At 43.8% G+C, this 6,926-nt stretch overlaps 1 protein-coding gene across 1 annotated transcript in view; it reads left to right on the top strand.

Moving 5' to 3' along the window:
• Window positions 1-6,926, top strand: part of LOC119430667 (attractin-like protein 1) — a 201,130-nt gene that overhangs the window by 188,137 nt on the left and 6,067 nt on the right. The window lies entirely within an intron of this gene.

The raw sequence follows: 6,926 nt of genomic DNA, 5'->3' as shown, positions 1-6,926 counted from the left end.
CTTCCTTCCTTCCTTCCTTCCTTCCTTCCTTCCTTCCTTCCTTCCTTCCTTTCTTCTTGCCTTCCTTTCTGCTTTCCTTCCTGCCTGCCTTCCTTCCTTCCTTCTTTCTTTTCTGCCTTCCTTCCTTCTTTCTTTTCTGCCTTCCTTCCTTCCTTCTTTTCTGCCTTCCTTCCTTCCTCCCTTCCTTCCTTCTTTCTTTCTTTTCTGCCTTCCATCCATCCGTCCATCCATCCATCCATCCATCCATCCATCCAGTGACCTGTGCCTGTTGATGACATTCTTCTTGTCCCTGAATCAGTCTCTGAGCATCATGCAGAGTAATGTACAGCACAGATGGTTTTAAATTGAATAAACTCTCATTTTATTTGGTGCCTTCTTTCTGCCTCTTATCTTTCCTCTCTCCTTTCTCTGCCTCACCTCTGGAATTAAACATGATTTGTTTTTGTTGGCAGGAAAGTGAAAAGCCAGACTTGCCAAGACATCAGAAACTATTTAAACGATCAGCTTCAGTGTGTTGGGGTGTGTGTGTGCTCCATCAATCAGACCTGCGTCTCCTCTCTGCGTTTGCTCCTCAGGGTTGAACTCGTGGCAGGTCGTGTCAGCTGGAGGCGCCATGGTTCAGGGAGGGTACGGCCACAGCAGTGTGTACGATGACACCAGCGGCTGCGTGTACGTCCACGGGGGATACAAGGCACTGAGCAACAACAAATATGGCCTGGTGGACCACATGTACCGCTACCATGTTGGCACGAGACAATGGTGAGAACATGGAGGATCACAGTCACTGCAGCGTTTCTACTGTAGAGCGTTAAACTCACACCATGTCTTAGAATGACAGTAAATCAGTCAGAATCAGTCCAGATGTGGAAGGTTCAGCACTAATATCAGTTCATTTCCACAAACCTGCGAAATGTTGATCACACAACATTTGATGGTAAAGAGGTATTCATCATTTTTTAGTTGGTTTGTCTACAAGTATGAGTCATGTTTTATTACCTGCTGTATGACAGAGTAAAGACTGTTTGGTCTGTGGCTTTTAACTCCAACTGCTTCATTCTCACTAACAATAAACAATTCTAGTTACATCTCCACACATATTTCACTTTACCTCAACTCTTAGGTCAAGGTCACACATCAAGGTGAATGGTCACACAATGTCTTTGAAAGTCTGGGTCATTTCTATAGATTGTGCTATAATTTGCTGACGGGTGTGTAACGTGGTGTATGTGTTACTCTTGTTGCTATGTTACACTTAACCATTTCAGACCCTCAAATAAACATTTCCCTCAGGACAAAGATTACCTGAATAAATACAAACTGCTGTTTTTCAGTGATAATTTTCTAAGGGATATGAGCTTTTAACACCAAACTGGCCCTATGAGAAAAAGTAGCTGCTCCTAAAGCTAATGATTGGTTGTGCCACCCTTGGCATCAACAACTGAATACATTTTTTGATACATGGCAGTAAGCAAAAACAGATGAAACAGATGAGGTCAGGCAGGAATCCCCGTGGACTCTGATGTTTGCAGATGACATTGTGATCTGTGGTGAGAACAGGGAACAGGTGGAAGAGAACTTGGAGAGGTGGAGGTATGCACTTGAAAGAAGAGGAATGAATATCAGTCATAGTAAGACAGAGTACATGTGTGAATGAGAGGGAGGCTGGTGGAACAGTGAGGCTACAAGGAGCAGAGGTCACAAAGGTGCAGGACTTCAAGTACTTGGGGTCCACTGTCCAGGAAAATGGGGAGTGTGGTAAAGAGGAGAAAAAGAGAGTCCAGGCAGGATGGAGTGGATAGAGAAAAGTTTCAGGAGTTATTTGTAACAAAAGGGTGTCAGCAAAGGTCAAAGAAAAGTTTCCAAGACAGTGGTGAGACCAGCTTTGTTGTATGGTCTGGAGACAGAGCCATGGACAAAAAGACCAGAGAAAGAACTGGAAGTTGCAGAAATGAAGATGTTGAGGTTCTCCTTAGGAGTGACAAGAATGGATAAGATTAGGAATGAGATCATCAGAGGTACAGCACAGGTTTTGGAACTGTTGTAAGTATTGCCATGTTTAAAACACAATTAGCTTGTTTTATACTGTCTATGTGCATCATACAGAGATTAACGAGTTTTTGTTTTATTTGTACTTTTTTAATAAGCCTTTTCTTGCTTGCATAAATAATTTCTTAAGTGTTTTCAGTGTGATGCAAACATTTGATGGTTACTGACCCTGTTTTAGATCAGATCACATCCTAATAATGACCAGGGTCACTGAAACCACTTGGAGATGTGAAACATTTTGTGTAAGAAGAATGTTGAACATGCATGATGAACCACAACCTCGTGCAGACGAAACTGAAGCTGTCTGAGCTTAATGCAAGAGAACTGAGCATCATTCCAGTGTCCTGTGAGGCCTGGATTCTGGGTGGAAGTCCAATTAGCTGCAGTCAACTGAGGAGGTCTGCAACACGTGACCTTCAACCTTACAGAGGTCGCTTCCAGCAGGTTGAGACCACCAGACAGATCTGGTGTGTGTGTGCTGCTCCAATGACAGAACAGTTGGTATGAAGGGCAGCCACCACAGGCCAGGTCACACACCCTTCAATAACTCACTGTCATATCACGCACACAGAAACGTCTGACTAATTAGCTCTGAAATGTCTTCCAGATTGTATTCTCCCTGTCTTCACCTGTGTGTGTGTGTGTGTGTGTGTGTGTGTGTGTGTGTGTGTGTGCGTGCGTGCGTGCGTGCGTGCGTGCGTGCGTGCACAGGGTGATTCTCAGGGAGAGCGGCCTGGCCCGGTACCTCCACTCGGCAGTGCTGTTAAGCGGCACCATCCTGGTGTTTGGAGGAAACACACACAATGACACATCTCTAAGCAACGGAGCCAAGTGTTTCTCTGCTGACTTCCTGTCGTACGATTTAGGTAAGAACGAGTCCTGAAGACAGAAGAAGGAAGGTTTTCTCTGCTTTCACTTGACTTTGCTGTGTCTGGACACCTCCAGCTGCTGTTGGGGGTGCTGGATGTGTCACCATTTGGATTCTGTGTCAAACAGCTTCAAAGTTTTGTTTGTTGGATTTGATGATTCTGAATTTACTCTCAGTATATTTAATAAACTTTGTGAGTTATTGAGAACCACGACTGGGATTTGACCCGGCGACCCTCTTGCTGAGAGGCAGCAGCTCATCTGGATGGTTTCTTTTTTTGCTGAGATGTTTCTTCCTTCATCCAAAGGACTTCTTCAATCTGAGGAGCCAGCCATCAATCCAAAGTGATTCACAGAAACAGCATACTTCATAGTGGGGAAAAATAACAGTTTGCTGGTGGCAAGATGGCCTCCAAGGCCTGTCCTCTCCCCACTATGGAGTATGCTGTTTCTGTGAATCAGTTTGTTTGGTGGGCTCCTCAGACTGAAGAAGTCCTCTGGATGAAAGACAAAACATCTCAGCAAAAAAAGAAACCATCCAGATAACCTGCCTGAACATTGTTGGATTTTTACCTGGATTATTGAGCATGAACTTTAGTTGGTTCATGTCAGATTGAATAAAAACGGACAGCAGAGAATGACTTCTATATTTAAAAGTTTATCCTGGATTCTCCTTATTAACAAATGTGTTTTTATTTTTTCCCTTTTGTCTTTGCTGTTGGGAGACATCTCATTTGTTAAATAAAACAAGTCATATTTGGCTTTTGTTTCTGTTTTCTTGTTATAACATAGCAAAGTTTGACTTAGGTCATGTCCCTAGTGGATGGTGTGAGTGGGTTCTGTTCATGAAAGAGTCATGTTAGGTTCACAGGTAACTCTTTTAAAGGTCCTGAGGTGTGAGTGAAAGTGTGAATGGTTGTTTGTCCTTTTTTTTGTCCCTATGATGGACAGATGACATATCCTGGGTGTCTACTTCATCACGTACAGTGACTGCTGAAGATCGACACCAGCTTCCCCTCGACCCTGTATAGAACAGAGGGTAAACAATAAAGAATAAGAAGGAAGGAGCATGTTGTTGTGGTGTAGTCAACAGATAATATAAAGTCAAAGGCTCTGACAGACAAGAAAAAGAAGAAGAGCAGTGAGAGGCTGCAGGGCCTGCAGTGAAGGTAGAGTACAGATGATGAAGCATCCCATCACTGGGTACCCAGAGAGATCATAGAGCAGATGGTGTGGGCATGTTTGCACCACTTGACAGAGATGGGCAATCATTGGAAGACAGAACCACTGGTAGAGGAAGAGAGAAATGACACCAACATTTCATTGGAGGAAAACATAAGGAAGCAGGGAGATTATAGGAAACAAGATAAATATTTATTCAGAAAGAGGCAGAATAAAATCAGGTCTGAACAGGAAATAGAAAAGAAGACTTTGTAAAGATGCTTCCTGTTTTTTCTATATGTTCTTCAACCATCCTGAGGTTTGATGGCCTGAATGTGTGACACCTTGTTGGCGTGTTTCATTGCTCCAATCTCAAATAAAAAGTATTATTGCATGTCTTTACATCCTGTAATTCTAGAAATAATCGGTTTCAGCTGGCTCCTGTTCACTACATTAAATTATCTGATCTAAGGTCAGGCAAAGGACACGTTATTCTTAATATCTTAGTTTACATTGTTTGTTATGTTAAATCTGTCACAAAACATTATGGGATCTAAGAGGACTTTAGTTGAGCTCGAAGTGTGAGATAGATAAAAAAAAAACCCAGTTTTGGCTCTTTTGTGTCCTGGGCTCATCCGTTTCCTGCTGGATTCAGGTGAGCAGTTTGCAGACGTAAAGTATCGTTTTTCGAACAAATGCTGCAGCATAGGTGGAAGAAAACATAAAAAAAGCTTCTTCTTTTTGTCGTAGGAGGTCTAAAGTGACTTCAGCTGTTTGCTGTGAATTACAGCTGCGTGCAGACCAGAGTGTGTTTGGAGCAGCTTATGTGTAAAACCTGATCAGAACCTTCAGAATCGGAATAAGCTTTATTATCCTTGCACCGAAGTACAGTGAGATTATATTTGTACAGTCGTCCAAAAGATGGGCGTTGTGCACGTTGCTGCTGCTCCTAAGAGTGCGGCCCTTATTCTTTTGAAAAAGATGGAAAAAGGGGAAAGGCCATCACATGTGTCTCAGCGGGGCATGAGGGTTCTCCAAGACCCTGTTGCTTGGTTGAAAAAATGTTATCAACTGCTTTGAAAGTCCAGCTAACCAGATCCATGTCATTAATTTACGATTCGAAAGAGGTGTAAATAGAAGCTCCCATACACAGAACAGAGAGAAAAACAAGCAGGAGGGAGACGGGAGAGGGAAGAAAAATGCATCCGTCCTGATCGAGAGCAAGTGAGGAAAAACAAAAACTGGTTTTAAATGAAAAGCTTTTTATTGCACGTCTTAAATTTATTTTAAGAAAAAAAAGATTTTCTTTAATGTGAATTAAGTAATCAAAGTTTCAGGTTGCAAGGATGCAGATAAAAGCAGCAAATGAAAGGAGCAGAGTTGTGAAAAAATAAAAATAAATAAAACGAGGATTCAAGGAGATTAAAGAAAGAGCTCCATACCACCGAGAAAAATCCTGGAGAAATGCAGGTGTGCCATAACAGCTGAAAACAGATAAATCAAAGGTGATACATAAGAAACAAAATGTTCTCTATGCAGACTTTTTACTCTTCCGCAGAATCAAATCAGGATGTTTGTTTGTTTATTAGACAAAAACTAAGTCAACATTGAAAAGCTGAATCCAGTCCTGCTCCTTGCTCAGGGGTGCTGCTGATCAGATGTATTGATTAACTGATCGTCAACAGTGTGATCACCTCTGTTAAAGCATGAGTTTAATCAGTTGGCTGCGCTGGAGCTGACAGGTGTGTTAATACATGTCAAGATGGAATGGCATCAGCAATGACCTCAGAGAGCCAGTTGTCGGTTACCATCAATCTGAAAAGAGTTAAAAATTATTTTTGAAATTGTTTTCAATCCATCATTCTTCAGATTATTAATAAACAGAAATCATTTATCTCTGGGCTGTCAATCTTCCAAGCAAATTCACCTCAAGGTCAGACTGTGCAATGTGAAATGACCAAGAAGAAAAACAAGAGCTTCTTCTCAGACTCTACAGGTCACAGTTGGCAAATAAAAGGTTAAAGGTCATGAGAGGACAACTGGATAAACACTGAAGAAGTATGACTTGGTTGGAAGTGCTGGGGGCTCTAAAAAGAAACTTAAAAGTCTTCATGTTGTAAAGGTGCATCTAAAGGAACCACAGGACTTCTGGAACAATGTCCTATGGACAGATGGGACCAGAGGATAGATGTTTACTCATAGTTAACAGCTCTGAAGAAAAACCAACAGCATATCAGTACAAACACCTAAAACCAACTGACAAGCTTGGTGGTGGAGGGTTGATGATTTGGGCTGGATTTGCAGCCACAGGACCTGGACTCCATGCAGTGGACTTGGTCTCCCTGCAGTGAACCTGGACATCCTGCAGTGGACCTGGGCTCCCTGCAGTGGATCTGGGTTCCCTGCAGTGGACCTGGGTTCCCTGCAGTGGACAAGGGCTCCCTACAGTGGACCTGGGATCCCTGCATTGGCCCTGGGCTTCCTGCAGTGGACCTTGGCACCCTGCAGTGGACCTGGCCACCCAGCAGTGGACCTTGGCTCCCTGCAGTGGATTTGGGCTCCCTGCAGTCACCCTTGGCTCCCTGCAGTGGACCTTGGCTCCCTGCAGTGGACCTTGGCTCCCTGCAGTGGATTTGGGCTCCCTGCAGTCACCCTTGGCTCCCTGCAGTGGACCTTGGCTCCCTGCAGTGGATATGGGCACACTGCAGTGGATATGGGCACCCTGCAGTGGACATGGGCTCCCTGCAGTGGACCGGGGCTCCCTACAGTGGACCTGGGCTCCCTGCATTGGCCCTGGGCTCCCTGCAGTGGACCTTGGCACCCTGCAGTGGACCTGGGCACCCAGCAGTGTA

This window comes from Nematolebias whitei, chromosome 1 (genome assembly GCF_014905685.2).
Source record: "Nematolebias whitei isolate Nwh7 chromosome 1, NemWhi1, whole genome shotgun sequence".
Taxonomy (NCBI): Eukaryota; Metazoa; Chordata; class Actinopteri; order Cyprinodontiformes; family Rivulidae; genus Nematolebias; species Nematolebias whitei.
Note: the sequence above shows the minus strand (reverse complement) of the source record. Positions and strands in the feature narration are given on the sequence as shown.